Source organism: Micrasema longulum, unplaced genomic scaffold (assembly GCF_059751315.1).
Source record: "Micrasema longulum isolate JH-2025_06_02 unplaced genomic scaffold, ASM5975131v1 h1tg003159l, whole genome shotgun sequence".
NCBI classification, from domain to species: domain Eukaryota; kingdom Metazoa; phylum Arthropoda; class Insecta; order Trichoptera; family Brachycentridae; genus Micrasema; species Micrasema longulum.
Window position 1 is genome coordinate 59402 of NW_028280254.1, and position 22316 is coordinate 81717.

The window sequence follows — 22316 nt, forward strand, 5'->3', positions numbered from 1 at the left end:
GCCAATATGTTCACTTGCTCATACTGATCATCATGGTTTCGGATGTGACAGGGTTTAAAGAACACCCTGTATTTACATTTTTTTAACGTCCATTTTTTTTCTTAAATGTTTCCCATTGCTTATTTTGGCTAAGTAAAATAGCTGACTCCTTTACTTTTGACTTATTTCACATACTACGCAATGCCTGAAAACAATTGTCCAATTTTTACTCTTCTTGCACCAGATGGTTTAGTTACAATATTTTGAGTTTGTAGAAATGTTTGTAAAGAAAATACTGAATTTCAGCCCCAGGGATGGAAAAACTCAAAATATTGTTACTAAACCGAATGGTCCAAGAAGTATAAAAATTGTAAAACTCACTTATTCAGTCAGTTATTGGCAGTAAGCGGGAGTGCACGCTAGTCATACATATGACCGGATTTTTAATTTATTTAGCTATAGAAGGCTGAAATTAAACGTAGTTATACTAAAAGCAGCCAGCCATAGAAAAGTGAAACTGAGATAATAGCCATTTTGTGAAAAGAGTGAATTATAAAATCTACACAACAGTTTGAATGTTTTTGACTTTAACAAACGATAAACAATGAATACATAAGTTTTTTATATGTTACAAACAAGAATTTTATTGTGTATTTGACCAGTTTAAAAGATTTTTAAAGTACCATAAGGTTTTTCTAGTTTTGTGGGCGTTTTCTGCAAATTGAGAAATGCCCGTTTTTGTGATTGACATCTTTTTCCGGAGGTGATTAATACAGTTTTTCTTTATATGAAAGCGTTCTGGCTGTTTATAGCCGAACATAGAATTGGCCTTACTGCACCCGATAACATCAATATATCATTTTTCCGAAATTATGGACTGGCTGCTTTCTGAATAACTACGTTCAATTATATTATGATTTTAATGACGTATAGAAAATAAATTATTTGACAGTACGTCGCTATGTTTATTTTTTCAAATGTCCGAACATCAGAATAACCTATCTTTTGCTTGAGGTGACACGACGTTACATCACCGCGGGTAAAGGAATGTTAATACACCGACATATATGAGCTAAGATTTCAATGTAATAAGCCAATGAGGCATCAAATTAATTTTAGATATATTATTATATCTAATTAAAATTCGCAGATTAATCCTCTGTTCCCGAAAATTTACTCTTTCAGGAACAAACACACTGATTACCAAAAAATATATGTATTTGCAACTTCAAGAACCAATGAGGAACTTCAGCCCTACGGGAAATTGGTTACAATAAATGTTTTCTTGCGCGCGGTAAAAATTGGAGCATTCAATTGTGCTGAAAATTTTCCTGAAAATGTACGAAAAGAATAATAAAAAATATTTTAATAAAAACAAACTACTTTGAACGGCGTCACTAGTTCATATGAATCAACCAACGATAAGAAAGTTACGGAAGGTTTCCGGTTTGCTTGCCAAGCTTGTCAATGGAGGTGGGTTGCGCACGAATCGATGCGTGGATCAAATGGTAGAAAATGTAGATCAGTGGTAAAAAAAATGTTTCCTGATTATGAAATTTCGTGTACAACTCTATATGAAGTTATTATTTTTTTTTTTATTATTTAAGTTTATATTGCTTATTTTGTTTACGATGACAATTACGTTGGTTAGATTTATTATGTTTAAATTTTAATACATTTTTTTTTTTATTCATAATTTCATAAAAAGTACATATTTTTGGAAAATTCTAAACATATCTACTTTTACACATCTAGTAAATGTTATCACTGTAACTCTCCAAAAAAAGAGACTAACTCTTGTGCTTGGAGAGTGACTTACACTGTTTTAGTTGTTTATTTATAAGAGTTTATGTAATTTTATATACGAGTACATAAGAAACAAAATAAAAACATACGATAAAAACAAGAATATATTCATACTAATTAAAATTTAATGTTGTTTATGTACGAGTTATGACATTTTTTTAGATTAACTTTAAATTTATTTATTGATATATTATTATTAATAGTTATTAGTTTTTAGTTTTTAATATTATGTTAACTGTGTTAAATAACTAATTTAAGGCATGTTTCATTTTGCTAATTGTAAAATTTTTGCCTCGGCACGGGACACCCCAGCTCTTTAATTTCACAAAAATAAACAGATAAACAAATTGAAGGAATGTAGATGTTCAAATATGGGCAGAATGGTTAATGTTACACAGTGAGTAAAGTAGCCACTTAAACCAGCTAATGACAGGTCATAAGCCCTGTAGATGCCTAGACGTCTATATTACATTCTCTAAATTGTTCTTTATCTCTGTTGTAATATGTTAACTTATGTAAAAGCCCTTTGCGCGTTAATAAATAAATTTTAATGGATATCAACAATGTTTGAGAATGTCCAAATGCTTGCAGACTGGCTGGATTTGCTCCCTAGGGAGTTGTTCATATTTAAATTTGTTGCAACAGAGAGGGAAAACATTTTTGAGAAGGGAATATGGTAGTCTAGGCATTTACAGGACTTATGACCTGTCATTGGCTGGATTAAGTGGCCACGTTACACACTGTGTAACATTCGAATCTCACGTACATAATAAGGGTTTCAGCTCCTTTACTTCACAAAAGTCAACAGATGGAAGAGTTGAGGAAATTTGGATGTTCAAACATAGGCAGAATGGTAAATGTTAAACTGTGTGTTAAGTGGGGACTTTAACCAGCCTTTTTTCCATGATTTATTTTGTTGCCCTTTAATAATAAGGAATATTTTTGTGTTTTTTAAAATGTTTTTTATTTCCGTATTTCATTACTGTAAAAAAATACCATATTATCTTTTACAGAATATTTAAGTTTGTAAGTGAAAATTCTTGATGGAAGTTCATTGTAATTTATTATATAAATAAAACACGAGTGATACTTTTATCCACAAATTTGGAATATCCAGTGACCGGTTTCATCGCTTTCGCGACATCTTCGAGACTGGTATCTTTATTAAAAAGTTAAATGTATTTATACAGAACAGAAGTAAGGATAGATAATTCAAAGTTATATGTAAGTAAATTAAATAAAGTTATTTTTAAAGTTGTTTTTCAGAAATCGTTATTTACAAAACCACACTCACGAAGGATGGGACACCAACAATAAAATAAAATACCTAAACTCATTAAAATAGCATTATATCAATTTATTAGTCTCGAAGATGTCGCGAAAGCGATGAAACCGGTCACTGGATATTCCAAATTTGTGGATTAAAGTATCACTCGTGTTTTATTTATATAATATATTTTACAGAATATCTTATTTTTTCTTTGTTATGTTACACATAAATATTATAACTGTCTATTATTTATTTATGAGGAGCAAAAATTGTGTAAAGTGGCCACTTAAACCAGCCAACGACAGGTCATAAGCCCTGTAAATGCCTAGACTCCCATATTCCGTTCTCAACAATGTTTTTCCTGTCAGTTGCAACAAATTTAAATATGGATATTTTCAATTAAATAAAGAAAACAGTACTATTCGAGTACGAATACTCCGACGCTTTATACGAGAGGAAATGTTGTGAGAAAGGGTGTTCATAGAATTGTTAAATACGTAGAAACATGAAAGGACCAATAATACATTTGGCAGCTAACTTGATTAAAATTCCGAGATTCGTCGGCATTCAATTGATTTATTACGAAGTTCAGTGTCTGATGATAAATTGTCTGATTTTATTTATCTCTTTTTAGCTGGTAATGTATGAAGATGTACGTAAGAAACTGAAGAACGTACGATGTAGATGGATTTTCTTTACTCGCTTCGTCTTGAAATGGTATTATCTTGCGCGATTTTTATTTTTTATATATATTTTGGACCCCTGTGCTTAGTAGCCTTACATGTCATGTACAAGGCTAAGGTACTCGGAAAAAATCGTTTTTGTTTGGCTTGGAAATGGGATGTTCGATCACTGTTTTTTTATTACTTGTTGTTGCAAAGTTCACGAACAATGGCGCGTGATAACTACTTTAAACTACAGTGTGAATATTTGTTAAGGATATTCCGTCTTTCCTGCATTCTGCTTCGAGATTATGGCGTTGTTAACTGAAAAATGGGAACTGAAATAACAGATGTTTGATACTCTGTGAAGAAATATCATCGTATGGACAATAGTCATCATTCCTTCATAGGTAACTTCTCATAACTCAGTGTCCGGTAAAGATTTGCGTCGTTTTGAAAGTTCTTTGGTGATGACGACGGAAGTTTGCTGTATCAGCCAGCGTTGGGAAAAACATTTTAGTGATTTTACCTGTAGAAAAAGCGCGGTAATAATCCTCCCAACGCTGCTGCGTATTTTGTTTTATACAGCGTTTAGCAAAGCTAAAGGGAAATTTTGAGAAGAAAGTTGTCGTTTTTTTACAAGTTGCGGCTCTTGCTCGTTCATCCACTCCGTCATTTCCTACGATACCAGCACGTCCTCTTTTCCAGCATATTTAAATAATCATCCCTCTGATTTTTAGATGCTTAATTTTACTCTGAATATCTACAATTAATGGATTTACCGACCGAGTATCAGTTATAGCTTGAACGCCCGAACGACAATCTGATAATATTTTTGCAATAACTCACCTCTCTGGTAGTTTTTTTTTAATAACCATTCGAGAGCTTCTCGTATTGCGAGTAGTTCAGCCTGAAAACTGAGCAAACATTGTCCAATTTAAATGTTCTGCCCGGTAATTCTTTATCACTCTCAAAAGGAACGAATGCCGCTCCCACTTTGCTGTCGAGCAAGCTACCACCCGTTAAGATTCTTATTTCATTGGGAGCATAAGGAGGTATATCTTTGTCAAGTACAATAATACTTTCGGGAATTCTTCCGCACGGGTGAGGTAAATCAAAATAGTTTGTGTTATAAATGTCCTTCCTTTCTTGAATTTTAAGGTCGAACGGTGTAAACCCTGTTAGGGCTTGAGCTGAGATGAGTGAAATTGTTCTGTATCCTCTACAAGATCTTATGGCAAATTATCTTTGTAAGCTGTCAAGTTTTTTCTTTTCGCATTTCTTGTTTACCGCTTCACCCCATAAGCTGGCCGCATATGTAACAAGAAGTTCAATAGCACCATAATATATTTGCTACATTACCGCAGGAGAGCACCCCCATCTTGGTTTTGCCGCTCGCATTCCAGAAAGATTGGCAGCCTTCTTGCAAACCTTATCTACATGAAGTGACCAGTTGATATTCCTGTCTACAGTTACACCTAATACCTTGATAGAGTCAGCAAGATCTAGCCTTACACCGTTCATGAATAAATTAGGTTGTTTCTTTTGGTTACTGGCATTGCTTTTGTTTTTTCCTCTGAGAAGTTAAGTTTGACCTTTTTTTCCCCAATCTGCTATTGTAGAAAGGGCAAAGTTTGTTCTTTCCTCGGCTTTAGACATAAGTTGAGCTCTGACTGTCAGAAAAACATCATCAGCAAACGCTTGTATGTCAATTCAATTTCCGAAATCTATTTGTTAAAGATCATCTAAAATTATATTCCAAAAGCTTGGACCGTTTAAGAATAGTTGTTGGTTAGCAACAAATTGGCGGCCATTTTGTTGTTTGACAACATACGCATAACGGTTCTATCGGATGTTTTTGTCGCTGTGCTTGGTTTTGTTTGTAAACGCCGACTTTTTGCCAATGAATTGTATATCTTTACGAGGAAAACAAAAAACAAACCGACACGAGCGTTGACTTGGAGATTAAACACACGCGTTGATTTATGACCACGATAACCTTAAGCAAGTTCATTTTTGTTCATTGTGATCGCTCAAATGCTTAGCATGTTTTTAAGAACGTCGATAGTTATGATTAAGCTCCTGATTTGCAACTTATAGTTTCTAGAATGTATGATGTATGCCTGGAGAGCGAATTGATGATGAACGAAAGTAAGTGAAAAGCAGTGGCGAATGGTGATTTTATTTACAGGTAAGCTATAAAAAAATAATATATATTTTTGTACCTACATAGGAGGTACATACGAGTAATATAATGTAAGTAATATATATACTATAAATTTATATTTTTCTGTGGTTCTGTGTGATACAACAACTTTCATCCATGAAATCAACTCAAACGATGTAACTTCGTGAAATATTATATTATATACATATATTATCCATTACTTTAATATATAATTCATTAAAAAATAAATAAAAAATAGCACTATGAATTCAGTCGATATTAGGTATTCAATGTGTCAACTGGCCGCATTGTTCTAGTAATTAATAGTGCTAAAAACGGCTGCGTGGAGCGCTTTATGTCCTGCAATATGACGCATGAAAGTAATTATGGTCTTATGTCAAAAGTACCATCTCAAAGAAAAATAATCCTTAAGAAACAATGTTTGAAATACTGTTTTCCAAATCAAGAATCTTCAAATAATTTGTGTAATCTGCAAGTTAAATCTAGGAGAAAAAATCCGTACTGGGGTTAATACATTCAAAATACAGTATACTTATTTGTATGAAAAAATAAGCTGGAAGAATCGGCTAGTTTCTTGGCTCACCGCAGGCGCTGGGCGCGCTTTATTAAAATGCATATTTATATTAGGATAAAAATGCTAATGGTGGAAATGATTTAAAATAAATGTTAATTATTTATTTGTTTTTCTGTGAATAAAGTTACAATAAAACATTATTATGGTTAGTCAAATATAATGGTAAGCTGCGCATAATCGCTTCTATCCACGGTTCGCCCCTGGTGAAAAGTGATGGTATTTGAAAGCGGAAGTGAGGTTACTGACTGCATAATAAATGTAAACAACGAATATCTCCAACAAGTAGAGCAATTCTCGTATCTGGGAAGAATGTTTTCAAGAGATGGAAGAGTAGAAAAAGATGTTGAAAGGAGAGTGAATGCGGGCAGCAAAATGAACGGCGCACTAAGCACAGTAATTGCGAATAAAAATATGTCAATTGAAGCTAAACCGGCAGTGCACAACGGAGTTTTATTCCCAAACTTATGTATGGAACATTCACCATTCTGCCTATGTTTGAACATCCGTATTTCCTCAACTCTTCCATCTGTTGACTCAAAAATGTTTTCCCTCTCTGTTGCAACAAATTTAAATATGAACAATTCCCTAGGGAGAAAACCCAGCCAGTCTGCAAGCATTTGGACATACTTAAAACATTGTTGACTTTTAACACTATTTGAATGACATTTCTACAGGTCATCTCGTGCACGGTAGGCTAACACGGTAACAACTACGCTACGAGGCATACCAATTATTGAGATTTTACACGTAGGACATAAACATTTGAGAAGATTTAAAAATACATTTCTTTGACAACGGCTGACGAATTTTTTTATCGTTTTTCATTTTATCTGATTGGCAACTGGTCGCAAATTTTACCTGTTTGTACAAACAAAACAAAATATTACGCATAATAAAGTATTTTCACAAATCGGGAATAACGTTGAGTAAAATATTTTTTTGGGAGAAATACTGGAGTTTTTATTATTTACTCAATTATTAAAAAAATTCAGACCATTTCCTAAAAGTCGAGTTGTGGTAGAGTGGGATTTGAACCTAGGACCTTTGGCCCGTGAGTGTACAACACTACCACGAGACCACAACGAGTTTGATATTTACATCTGATTTTTACGATTGTGATGATAAAACTATCAATGCAAAACGGCTAGCAGTTGGCGTCATTACAGTTTGACGTCACGCGTCATGCCCACTGAGTTCGCTTCTAACAAACATTGCGTACAGGTGTGGTGCGGTGGCGAATTTATATGTCCCTTTCAAAAGTAGTAAGTAAAGACCGACCGAAGTTTCTGTTTTAATTTCAGTTTCGGTTTTAGCCAGTTTCGGCCTAATATACAAATATTTAAAAACATCTAGTAGAATATTTGACCACAAAGTTAATGCTTTAAATATTAATAATTTTAATATTTTTTATTGAATCGGCATTCACTTCGTAACACTTCATTATAAATTATTATGAAAATAAAACTTTGTTATCAGTGTTACACAATTTTATTATTTTACAAGAACACAACTATAGTTTCGGGAGAGCACTCCTCCCATCGACGGGTGATATAAAACGAGTTTTATATCCCGAGTACGGTAGGTAACCACAAAATGCAGTAAATACGATATAATGTCAACAATAAAACAAGGTTTGACAATACGCGAACAAAACGAACATTCAAATACATATTATATGCACCTACATAATATATAAATAAGAATAACATATAAGTTTGATAGAAATGATTCGAATTATAAAAATCGGGTGTCACAAACAATTAAATGAAAAGATCTTCTCACTATAAAACGTATATTTATTCAGGGATAGAGAGCAACGGAGAGGAGAATGCGGACAAAGATAATTTATAACCTATGGCAGTTTTGATAAATTTAATATTTTTTGTATATATATCTATGTCGTTAAATTTTCTGTTATACGTATCCGTAATACGGTTAATCGTAGCGTTTTTGATAAATTTGTTCTGCATTTAGGTATGTGGAAAAGTTGTGTAGTCATATAAAGCGTAGCTAACATAGCCAGCGTAGCCATTTGCTAAATAAAAAAAACACATACAATCCTTACTATACATCGTCCACTGTCTCTAGATAGTAAAGTCTTCATAAACAAAATTACAATAATTTTTTAAATATACTCTTTTTCGGAAAACATTGATTTTTCATTTGTTCTTTTAGATTTATTTTTTGTTTCTTGTATTAAAATATTTATACTGTGTATTTTTATTGTGTACGTGCTGTCATATAAAACTGATAAAATCGTGTATACGCACGCCCATACGGGTTTTTTTTTTCATTATTTTATTCAGTTTTATTTTATGTTTGTATGCTATGTACGAAAAATACTACGATGAATATTTAAAAAATTAAAATTAAAAATACACGAAGCAAAGTGTAGTCGCACGCAAAAAAACTAAATTTCTTTCTTCCCTACCCCCGCAAGAAGATTCAAAACAGCATAAATCCAACAAAAACCCAAATTGTACTTGTTGGTAGTAAACAAATGTATTTAAAAGTGAATTTTTCCACACTTCCTCTTTACAAAATAGATGGTACAGAAATTCCATTCATGACTTCAGTCAAAAACTTAGGTATTATCATTCATAAGCATTTAGGGTGGCACGATCAGGTTAATGAAGTTATTCGTAAACTTTATAGCAGTTTGCACTCACTTAAAAGATTACATAATTTCTTGCCAATTAATGTTAAGCAAACATTAGTCCAGAGCTTACTTCTTCCACTCCTTGACTACGCGGATGTATGTTATCCAGATGCTAACTCTGAATTGCTTGATAAGTTAGAACGATTGCAGAATATTTGTATTCGTTGTATCTTTAATCTTCGCAAATTTGACCACATAATTGATTATCGCACGCAACTACACTGGCTCAGTATCAGGCATAGAAGAAACATTCACATTCTATCACTTCTTCACAATATTTTAAATAATCCCACTTCGCCTGTTTCTCTGAGAGAGCTCATCCAACCTCTTTCACAACACGGACTATCTCTTCGTACTAGTAACGAGAGAACCCTTTTAATACCCTGTCATCGCTCTAATTTTCGCTCGAGATTGTGTAATAATCTACCCACTAATGTTAGAGACGCCCCTTCTTTATTTACATTTAAGTCAAGATTGAAATGTCACTATCTAAATATTTAAATTGTTCCTTTATCCTTTTTCTTTCCTTGCAATCCTCTCTCCTCTTTTCATAGTAAAGTGTAATTTTTTTTTATTTGCTTTTAATTTTTGTATTAAATTGTAAGATTTAATATGTCCATGTATTTATAATTTTCTCAAACTGAACGGTTTGGGTAGGTAGGAAGGAATTGCCTTAAGGCAATATGCCCGCCCTTATATGTATATTTATTGTATATGTATATAAAGTGTCAAATAAATAAATAAATCAAAATGAAACCTTTATTGAAGTAGTAAGTGCACATTTCCCAGCAAGTACACATGATCTAAAATTTTAATATCAAAGCAGAGTTCACACGAGGACAGGATAATACTGTCCCGTCTCAGCTCTAGTGTTAAATAAATAATAAATAAATGAAGACCCGCATTGATTCAGTGCCCTATGACCATCAGGTGCGTATGAGGGTTTGATGATGGCAATGAAAAGCTTGTGACGCCCGTCACTAAAATTCTTCAGTACTAAACTATTGGATTTAATGCAAAATCCACTTAAACTGTCGCAAATATTTCGACTCTATTTAATCTGACGGGCCGAGAGCCAAAAACGAAATTATTTTCATGAAAAAACACGAATATGTTGCAATTTCAAAAGGGACACCATTTTGCATACGTTGCTGTGTTATTTTGTAAGATTACCAAGTGGTTATACTGCCTATCGTTTAGTTTGTTGGTGTCAATTTTATTAACAAACTATTGTAGAAATTAAATATTTACAACTAAAATATTCCTCTTGAAAACAAACAAATTAGAATTCTCAAAACTAAAATTTGATTTTTTTCCTTCATGATCGGAAAAACAGTATTTAGCCCACAAGTTCCAATACAGATGATAAAAAACATTTTAGGAGAAGTGAAAATCAATAGTATACACGTGTTCAGGGCCATATCGCGAAACTTCAAAGGAGTATTTTTTTACGATGTAGTTTTGAAAAAAATAAACGTATTTAACCAACGAAATTATTCACACCGCACGCGGGCTAGTGAAGCGGTTGGGTAGGGGAAAGTTAGGTGTTTGTGGAAGGGACGATAGTCCGAAACATTAAGGATTGATTTAAATAAACAAACAAACAAACAAATCTTCGCGCCGTTTTCCGTAGGGGTAGGCTGAGAGGATAAAACGCCACATCACTCTATCTTTGCATACAGACCTCGCTTCCTCTACATTCATACATCTTCTCATGCACGCTCGCCGATTATATTTCTATGTACGCGCAGTTATTTTTATTTAAAATATTGCAATTGGAAAACTTTTGGGCACAGTGCGATTAACCAAATTGAGCTGCTAACCAAAATCTCAGAGTAATAAACCTATAGAGAAGCCCTATCACTATGTTTCATAGAACGCAAGCGATGTTGGTTAGCAACAAATTGGTGGCCATTTTGTTTATTTGACAACATAGGCATAACGGTTCTTTCGGCTGCTTTTGTCGCTGTGCTTGGTCTCAATAAATGTAACATAAGTATATTCTGAATAAAATGAATGAATGAATGAAAAAATAAACACACACATGTATTTTCAGTTTTATAAAATACAAATAAGCGAATTATAGAAAAATAAATTGGAATAACCCTGCAATAATAAATACACGGGTACATATTTAAAAGTATTTACAATGCAAATTAATATTCCTTTGGCAATTCTCGACCTGAGTACGGCCCATTGTTTTGCTGCGAACTGAAGCTAATTTAATACCCAATAGTCATATAATGGTTTTTTTACGTTTGGCCTCTCTATAGCTTAACAATATTTTGAGTTTGTCCAAATTTTTGTAGACAAGGACTGGATTCAACTCCCTGGGGAGCTGTTTATATTAACATATTACAACAGAGATGAAGAACATTTAAGAGAAGGTAATATAGAAGTCTAGGCATCTACAGGGCTTATGACCTGCCACTTTACACACAATGTGACTTAAATGTTCTTCATCTCTGTTGTAATATGTTAATATAAACAGCTCCCCAGGGAGTTGAATCCAGTGCTTGTCTACAAAAATTTGGACAAACTCGAAATATTGTTGATAAATCACCTGGTCCGTGAAGAAGTATAGAAATTGAAAAAATAACATTTTCAGGCGTTGCCTAGTATGTAGGTGAAATAATTCAATTAGATGAATCTCACCTGCATAAATAAAGGTTTCAGCTCTTTAACTTCACAAACATCAACAGATAAAAGAATTGAAGGAATGTTGATGTTGATGAATGTTGAATGAAGATGTTCAAATATAGGCAGAATGGTGAATGTTACAAAGTGTGTAAAGTGGCCACTTAAACCAGCCATTGACAGGTCATAAGCCCTGTAGATGCCTAGACTTCTATATTACCTTATCTTAAACGTTCTGTGTTGTAATATGTCTGTATAGCTAGGTGCATTATTACTCTGAGGGTAAACCCAATAGTGTACGCTTCATAAATATAATGAGATCACATTGGTTGGGTTATTATTACATAATATTTCATAATGCAGAAGATTGGTCTTATGAAATATTTTTTTAATTAAATTTTGGATCGCACTAATCGTCTTCATTATGCGCTCTCCCGGTCGGTCTAACGTTTCAGATCGTATTAAAGTTTACCTTTGATTTGTCTAATTTTAGCACAGTATCAAAATATTTACTCTATGGCGCGATAGGAATGTTTTTACTTTTTACCATAGCTACGTGCTACATACACGATGTATTAATATACAACCTAGCATGATACATATTTTTTATTTATTTAATATTTATAAAATTCATTAAATACATATGTAATCTATGTTTATAAAAGGCAATATTTGTATGTGTGTCCTCAATATATTAAATAACTACTGGACCGATTTACGTGCGGTTTTTCGAAAAATTTTGAGCTAAAGCCTGGGCATTTTTATAGCAAAATCATCAATCTGTCAAATAGAAAAAATGTTAGGAGCGTATTTATCGTTCATCGGGGTTGTGTTCGACGATAAAATGCATATTATACTATTTAAAAAACTGAAAGATGGATTTTTTTTTGTTAATTAATAAGTTTGTTTTTGAATGTTTTCAAACAACATTCGTTTTTTATGGCTCCTAATCAGATTATATCATTGATTAAAAAAAAAGTTCTAGCCATTTATTTATTTTTATTATATGGTTTTTTGAAAATCATATTACTACATAAAGTGGACCCGTGTAAGTAAAAAGAGCAGATTTGAAATTTGCCAAAAGAATTCTATATTTTAAAATAAATTATTTAAAGTTTTAGAATTCAATCATAAATCTAGGTTTTTTATTTATATCCCTACAGAGATGAGGTAGAATTTTTTCAAATTCAAGGTTCAGGATTATGGATATTCGAGCGTTTACAGGGCTTTAGACCTGTCATTGGCTGGGTTAAGTGGCCACTTTATGTAGGTACTACAACATTCCCCATTACGCTTATTTTAGCGAATATCCACACCAGGTAACATTTTTGGTTTTTGTATATATGCTACGAATCAAGAACCCATCCACAAGCGAGTTGGAAGCGCCATCCATGTTACATCTAAGCTACATATATAAATGTTACCTGGTGTGGATATTCGGTAAAATAAGCGTAATGGGGAGTGTTGTAATACCTACATAAAGTGGTCACTTAACCCAGCCAATGACAGGTCATAAGCCCTGTAAACGCTCGAATATCCATAATCCTGAACCTTGAATTTGAAAAAATTCTACCTCATCTCTGTAGGGATATAAATAAAAATATATACCTACTCCCGTCTTGGGAGAAAATCCAGATTTGTGTGCAGGTACACGAACCAAAAAATGTTATAAATCTAGGTACCTACTTACCAATAAAAGTTACAAGTATAGGTACTTAAAGCCTTGTAAGCCTCGTTTTGTCGGCCTCGTGGTGTAATGGTCAGCGCGTTAGCCTGCCATGCGAGAGGTCTCGGGTTCGATTCCCGACATGGTTGATATGAAATATTCATTTAAAAGGGGGTTTTCACACTAGAATATTTCAGAAAGAAAACGATGATCAAATTTAAAGAGGAAACACGGTCTGACTTTTCTTCATACAAACGTACTCCCGTATTTTCTCCCTGGATTATAGCTCTAGTACAGTGAGTTTTTACACACTATAGGTATTTACCATTGGCGTGTTCCTATTGCTTTGTTTTTCTTTATAAATTGTTGATTATGGGAACTAGAACCATCCAAACCCCATATCCGTTTTCGACCAACTTAGAACTGAGTTATGTCATTTCTACCCTCCAAATAGAGATGAGGATATACAAAAGAGATATAAAAACAAACATGGACGCAGGTATTGTAATCACAAGAGTAATCTTGGACTTTAAAAAGCTTTTGATACGGTAAATGTAGAAACCATGGTAAAAAAATTTAATAACATTGGTGTAAAATGTCAAGAATATGAATTGATGAAATCATGCCTAACAGATCGGAAACAATGTACCTATTAAATTAAGAAAAACTTCAAATACAAAAAGTGGATTTCGGTGTACCACAAGGATCGATCTTGGGTCCACTGTTGTATACATTATAAATTAATGACCTTTTAAATTAGTTTTTTTTGCATCATAACAGGCCAGGAGGCCTAATTACTACCATACCACTACCATTCCCTTTTCGCACCTAATGGTGCATAGGGCACTGCATTGGTACACCAATTGCAGCGTATCTTAATCATTTTGTTACATGAAGGTAAGATAATCAGTTTTACGCTTCAGGTACTAGTCCAGGCCCAATTACAGTTGTGAATTACATCATGGTACACCCAGGCTTGAGAAAAATTACATTAAAATTTTTGTGTTCTCACCGAGCATCGAACCCGGAATCTTCCGTGTGTGAGTCAAGAGTCTTGACCACTACACCACGGAAGCCGCCTATGATCTATCATTGTATAATTTTATTTATTTATTTAAATCTTAAAGTAGGGCACACATATCATACATATTGTTATGTGTGTTCTAATAATAACATTGCAAATATATTTAATTTATAGATTGTTTATCACATATGTCTTGACCATTATTTTAAATTTTGATATGTTTTTTCTTCATAAATATTTTTTTCCATTTCGTAATACTTTTTAATTGCTTTAAATAAAATCGAATTTTGTGACTTTGCCATTTTAAAGGAAAATAATTATGTATGCTGACGACATAGGACTATTTTACAGAAATCAAACTGACATATTTACTAACAAAGACATAAACAATGACTTAACTATGTTGACTAAATGGACAAACACAAACTTACTTAATGTAATACTTTAAATTTTTAATCTAGAAAAAAAAGACATAGAATAGATGCTTACATAAACGAAGAACGACTAATTGAAATTAAACATTTTAATTATTTAGTACTAACAATAGAAAGACAATTGATATGGAAAACTCACATCAATAATTTAAAAATCTTGTGTATGAAGCCTATGTCAAATCTAAAATAAGTTATATGCAACAACTATGGGGAACAGGAAACAAAAATGACATAAACAGACTACAAAGACAGCAAAATAAAATATTGAAGCTAGTATATGACCTCCCTTTTCCAACACCAACTAAAGAACTCTTTTTTTAAAAAAAACTAATCAATGTTAATGAACTTTTTTAACTAGAATCATTCAAATGTATTCATAAATGAGCCACTGATATCATTATAGACAAAGAACAAAAACTTGAAAAAAATAAACATGGACATAATACAAGAATATCAGAACAATATCACTTACAACATTCCAAAAACAGACAAGGACAATCGAGACTAATAAATCAGTGACTGAAATCATACAATAAACTACCAGACAAAACTAAACAAAGACAGAAGACAAACTTTTAAAAGGTGTAAAAAATATCATTATCAACAACAGAGTATGAATGAAAAATGATACATTATTTTTGGAAAATGAATGTAATAATCCGTAAGGGTTGATAAAATTTTCAAATAAAAAAATATAAAAAAAGTAGATCTTTAAATTCCATTCAAAAAAACTCATTTATTTTAAAGAAACAAACAGTCGACAATGATATAGTAACATTTAAAAAATACAGTTTAAAGACAGACCAGCAAAGTTTCTAAATAAGAATCATACATATTATTAAATTGTGTTACAACAAAAGAATATGTTTATATGTATTTGTATGAGAGTAAGTGTAGATGTGTGTTTATGTGTATTAGTGTAGGAGTAAGTGTTCAGGTTTTGTGTAAGTGTGAGCCTCATTAAATAGTAAGTGGGATTGTATCGCAGCCAGAAATAAGGAGTCTTAATTTATTTTTAAATAAATTAAGGGCCATGTAAAATATATCTATAGATGAAGAAAAGCATTATAGTTAGAGCAAGAATATCCGCATTTGTTGAAAATATTTATTTAAACACTTTATATAAGTACATATACAGTTTACATACATACGCATAAGGGCGGTATATTGCCTTAAGGCAATTTCTTTCTACCTACCCAAGTATCTATCAAGAAATAATTTGACATCATCAAAATATTGTTGCAATATAAACTTTAAAAAAAAAAAGTTAATTAACTTTTTTTATTTTTTTATTACTCTGCCTCTTCAAAGTACCTACGTTCTTTTATTCCAAAATAATAATTATAATACATAATATGAAGGCTACTGGATGAAAATAATTAATGTCAATGTTTATGTGTGTTTAACTAATAATGGCATCTGACAGCCGTTCACATGATCTACATATCTGTTCAATAAAATTTGACACAAAGGCTCTACTTTCTAAGATAATTGAACAAAAGAAATTCATACAGGAGATAAAGACTGTATGGCAGTTAAATACTGGAAATAAGGCGATAGTTTAATATGAATGAAAACCATTTAAGAATTTATAAAACAGTACAGAATTGAGCAAAGCAGGCTCCTTTATATTCATAAGTTTATTGTAATGTCACGTGTGACTAAGGAATTCAAAAAACATAGGCACTTTGAAGTTGATGCATACTTCATAAGTGAGAAGCCAGTTAGAGCATAACTCTACAATATGGACTCCTTACTCCTTACTACAACTGTCACCAAAATTCTCTTGAAAGAGTCGAAGAAAAATTCTTACGGTATATAAATTTTAAACTTAGAATCAGTCATGAATTTTTAAATAACGATTTTTCACTAAAAACATTAAATTTGTTAAAACTTAACGATAGAAGAAAAAATATAGACCTTTTAAATTTACAATTCAATATGGGATTGCCCTGAACTATTGTCTCTCATCAACTTCAGGGTGCCTGGAAGAATGAATAGAAAGGTGCCACCATTTTGTAGCAATAATTCACGGACAGTGTATACTTGTAATGCCGTATTAAATAGACTTCATGAACTCGGCAATAGTTATTCCACGTATCTGATATATTAAGTGTAGGGTATTGTTCCTATAGAACAAACCTTTTGAACTTTTTCAAAGGTGGTGAATGGTAATTATATTTATTTATTCATGCATTTCGTAATATATATATGTATACAGTTTTTTGTTCACTTTGCCTAGCTGTGTGAAACAGTACTTATGATTTTCTTGTTGTTTTACCGTAGAATGTTTTATTATTTAAATTTTTTACTGGATATGCTGTATAATTTTTAGGTTATTTTTTTAAATATAAATCTTGTATAATTTTTGGTTTAATTTTTTTTTTTATAAATCTAGGGTATAAGGTAATTCATGTTTAAAAAATATATATTAAGCCAAATATGTTAATATTATTAATGTTTGTAAAAGGCAGATTTGCCGTTTATGTTTATAAAAATAAAATAAATAATGTCTTAGAAGTTTGAAAACTTAAAAACTTAATTTCTCAAAACTTCATTTTTGACATTTTAAATTAAATTTTATTTTATTTTTCTCATATATATAATTATTTTTCTCATATACAAAATATATTATAGAATTTATACAATGGTTTCAATATATCGGTAGACATATATGTATTTAAAATGTGTCTCAATTAATTACATTATGAAAATAACTTTTATAATAACATAATAATATTTATGCTAAGTTCTTGTTTTAGTGTATCAGCGTTATTATTGTACATGTTAGAGTGGGTGTGGATGTGTATATGTGTATGGGTGTGTGTGTGTGAGTATTGTACGTATGTGACAATGTGTAGTGAATATAAGTGGACTTATTGAAAATGATTATCAAAAATTATCTGTATTTTTTTTCAAACCTTAATGAGGAGAGTGATCAACCACCTTATCGATCGATATTAAATTGTTAAGAAAATTGTTAAGAACGCCCTGGTCTAAAATCTAAATTTAAAAATATGTAAAAATTTTAAATAATAATATATATATATGATAGATTTATATCCTATACATTTATTCTTTTTATCGTATATTCTTCTTACGAGAATATTAGAAGCCTTAGAAATCTCCACTAAAAACGGAAAATGAGTTATTGATGCCAAAATAAACTATACATAAAAACCTACCTACCTAAATATTAGCGTAATTCAAAACCATCTCTAAATCTAAAAAAACAGATTTCAATTATACTACTTGACACCGCAAACTTAGCATTCTCCATTGAGTTGGTGAAGCATAATTACAAATCTCGCAATTCTTTTTTAAAAGTTTTTCTCAAATATCTCCGTAACCAATAGAGATTTCTAAGTATGCTTCTAATACCCTCAATATCAATAAAAATGAATATTTATTTATCTTAAAAAGCGTGTTTACCTCACAATGTTTCTCATGGTATCACAAAAGTCACAATCACAAAACAACGTTCGAATCCGAGCACTTTTGAATTCAAACAAACGTCCAAAAGGAACAGTGGCGGCGCACTACGAACTGAACTCGCGGGTCATTTGCCCGCGACGAAAAACAAAATTTCTCAATTCCAAATTCGAAACTGTCGCGGGCAAAGAGTCGCGGTGGAAATCGTCTGCGCCGGGCGTAGTGTCAACTGTGACAGATGGGAAGATTATATTTCCCAGCCAGCAGTCAGACCGCTAGGTACCTGGCTGGCTGCTGTGGAGGGGGCCTAAGCCCAGTCGACAAATTCAACATTGAACTGAAGAACCTTGGAACACTTTGTCATTAAAAATAATACGCTAGGTAATCGTGGATTCAGAAGAAAATATTTAGAATTAACCGACATTTTAATATAAGTTAGTGAGAATTATTTGTGCAATTCCACGTGTTTATTTGACCTAATTTAAAAACGTACTTCATAGCATATCATACCTTCGTTTCTTAAGTTCGTTCGTATCCCATATCTATCTCACTTTGAAGTAGTCTAAACCTATGGTTTCCTAAGAAAGTGATGCTGATATGCCGCATGCCATGGGCGTAACAAGACTACAAGACAGCCATCTTTGCAGTGACAGGGCTGCAATTCTGAACGCTTCATTTTGCGTATTTAGTACGTAAATGCGCGCTGTAAATGCGTTCATAATACCAGCCTAGGGTCCCGATTACAATGGGAAGCTAACAGTATTATCTTCTACTGCCTATAAAGTAAAATCGAATTTTCGGCATGTAAAAATTTAATATTCTTAATGAAAAAAAAAACCGGTTTAACCCATTGCACCACTAATAAAGATGACACAATTTGTTGATATAACACACTGTTTAATTTTGACACATTTTTTTATTACAATAACATTAATATTTTGTAATTTTTTTTAAATATTTTTTTTTATTTTATTTAATTTTTGCCCCACAACAGGCCAGGAGGCTCAATTACAGTGGTGAATTACATCACAGAACACCCAGGCTTGAGAAAAATCACATTTAATTTTTGTGTTCTCACCGGGAATCGAACCCGGAACCTTCCGTCTGTGAGTCAAGCGTCTTGACCACTACACCACGGAGGCCGCCAATGTGAAATAAATTGTGATTATTAAAATTTATTATGAAATCAGTAACCGAAATATACTTATTTATGTCATTTTTTATGAATAAAGTTATTGTCATTCAGTTTTAATGTAAAAAAATCACTTCAAAGACAAACCGGCGAATCGCCGGCCAAAGTCAATTTGTCGCTGACCCCCAAAGCCGGCGATTCGCCGGATTTGTATTGCAATGGGTTAATTACAGGAAGAACTGAAGAAGATACACTGAAGAAGATACTCCAAATTTTATTTTCAAACATAAACATTCGTAAAGAAAATTTTATTTTACTCTATCAGCAATTAAATGTAACTCCGTCAACTTCCCATTGTAATCGCGTTTCAAGGTCCGTATTCTAATTTACATTGTTATTTCTAAACATGTTCAATTACAGGTTACCGACAAAGATACTTTAAATTTTAATACAGATGTTAGTTTATACTGTCTCGATTTGAACCGGTGAAGATAGAAAGACTAATCGATCACCTTACCTTCATGTAACAAAAATGATCAAGATACGCTTTGATTCGTGTACCAATGCAGTGCCCTGTGCACCATTAGGTGCACCAAAGAGAATGATGATGATGATGGAAGATAGAAATAAATTTGAATATTCTGTACGAAAATGTCTAGATTTGCGTATTTTTTTTTAGTATTTTGGTCGGTAACTTTTTACAAAAACAATTTCATATGAATATTAAAATATATACGACAGTAAATATAAATGCATACAGAAAATTTGATTTTACTTTATAGACAATAATTGAAGATAACTCTGATAACTTCCAAATATAATACGGGCCCAAGGATGTCAATTTAAAGAGGGCGGTACCGTTATCTAGCAGGTGTGATAACCTCATTTCATTACCCTATTAGCTTATTTTTATAAAACTGTTTTGATGGCATGTAAAATAAAAATGTTTTAATGTACTGCGGCGGAAGATGGACTATAAAAACATACTTAGCATTATTAGTAGATATTTTGGATGATGAAGAAGAGTCATGGGAAATAAAAAAACTATCGTTTGGGGTGATGATAAAATATCATGCTAAACAACATGCAAAAATCAATCATAATTTTTGCATTTTTGATAGTCTAAATCACGTTAGCACAAAAATATTTACTGCTACACGAGACAAACGTTCATAAACTGTATCACTTTGATGGTAATCCTGCAAATGACGGCACCGCTGTTTGACGTTCTGCTCACAATCAACGCTCTCTAAGAAACCTGTGCTATCTGATTTCTGCAGGCAACTTTTTAATGACGTCATCTGCCGTTTCATGATGGCCGTTAAATGGCGGCACCACTCTCTAAGGAAATCATAGCTTTAATCCCATTTTGTACTCAGGTCAAAATCCATACGGCACGATAAAATGCATTTGGTGGATTTTTATTTCATCGAACCCTAATCCACACACAGAACTGTATTCTTCATCCACTTGTACACAAACAAAATATGCATGAATAAATAAATATGTAAAACTACTATTTTTAAAATAGGACTTTTTTAGAAGAAAAACACGTTAAGCCTGAATTTTAGAGGCAAAAGCCTTAAAAGGAGGGAAGGAGAGAATATGGTACAAAAAATTAAAACCATAACTCCCAGACCAATTCAGAAAAAGAATATTTCTTGGGTTTTCTTGTTGTATCATCATCATCATTCCCTTTCCGCACTTATGGTGCATAGGGCACTGTATTGTTACACCAATTGCATCGTATCTTGATCAACTTTGTAACATAAGGTAAGATGATCAGTCCTACGCTTCAGGTACCAGTCCAGGGACTACGAAATACTCTAGTGCGAAAACACTATTTTAAATAAATATTTTATATTAACCTTTCCCTTACTGTCCTAAAAACACCCGCGCGTTGCGCGTGCTGTGAAGTCACTACACACTGAAAAAATAAAAGATTTAAAAGGGGAAAAATTGAATATTTATAGGGAATGGCTTTAATTAACCATAATTTAATTCAAAGATGATAAAATTTCAAATCTAACTGCTGAAAACATAAAAAAACTATTGGGTATCGCTAATGACTCGGGCGAAACGTGCACCCGCGCCAACTTCCCGGGTGCTACTAAGTAGCTATATAGTACTGGACTACGTGACTGACTGAGAGTATACTTTTGATGATATTTGTAATTTATTCCCGATTTCAGATAAAATGCTATTTTGTGCCTAATAAGTACTTATTATTTAATAACAAATTGTTTCAGTCTATACGTAAATGTGTGATGGAGGAATACTGAAAATCTAAGCCCAATATTTATTATATTTATAAAGATATTATAGTTATTAGACGCAATGTGTACTAGCTACACATCACCGGGGTTAACCATGTCGGGAATCGAACCCAAGACCTCTTGAATGGTAGGTAAACACGCTGACCAGTACACCACGAGGCTGACTTATTGTAACTGGCGGGAATCGAACCCGCGACGCAAGTTTCACGTAAATTAGAAACGTTAGACTTATTATCTTATGTGATTAAAATACGCCGAAGTAGTGTACTTATTCAGTACCCTATGCACCATTTATTATGGATACTGGAATAATTCAGATGTATAATAACATTATACATGTTTTAATTATAATAAAGGTCAACAAAATAATCTAAGCCGGCGAATTATTTACTTCGTTACTAATAAATGCACTGGGTTTAGAAAATCCGCGGGCGGGAGAGGTCAGCTAAATTAAAAATAATGCTTAGCGCCGCCATTTTGCGTGCTGTCCTAATCCCCTCCACGGATTTCCCATCTCATTTTCCTGGCACCACACCAAAAAGTCCCGTACGTGCCTACCGAACGCCGCGCGCAGGGA

The 22316-nt window shown here is 32.6% G+C and overlaps 1 long non-coding RNA gene across 1 annotated transcript in view; it reads right to left on the reverse strand.

The window, feature by feature from the left end:
* Positions 1 to 18568, reverse strand: part of LOC148271022 (uncharacterized) — a gene marked incomplete at its 3' end in the record, with an annotated part of 77963 nt that extends 59395 nt beyond the window's left edge. The window contains exon 1 of the long non-coding RNA XR_015825223.1: positions 18332 to 18568. This is a non-coding gene — a long non-coding RNA (uncharacterized LOC148271022). The remainder of the gene's footprint in view (positions 1 to 18331) is intronic.
* Positions 18569 to 22316: the final 3748 nt, after the last annotated feature.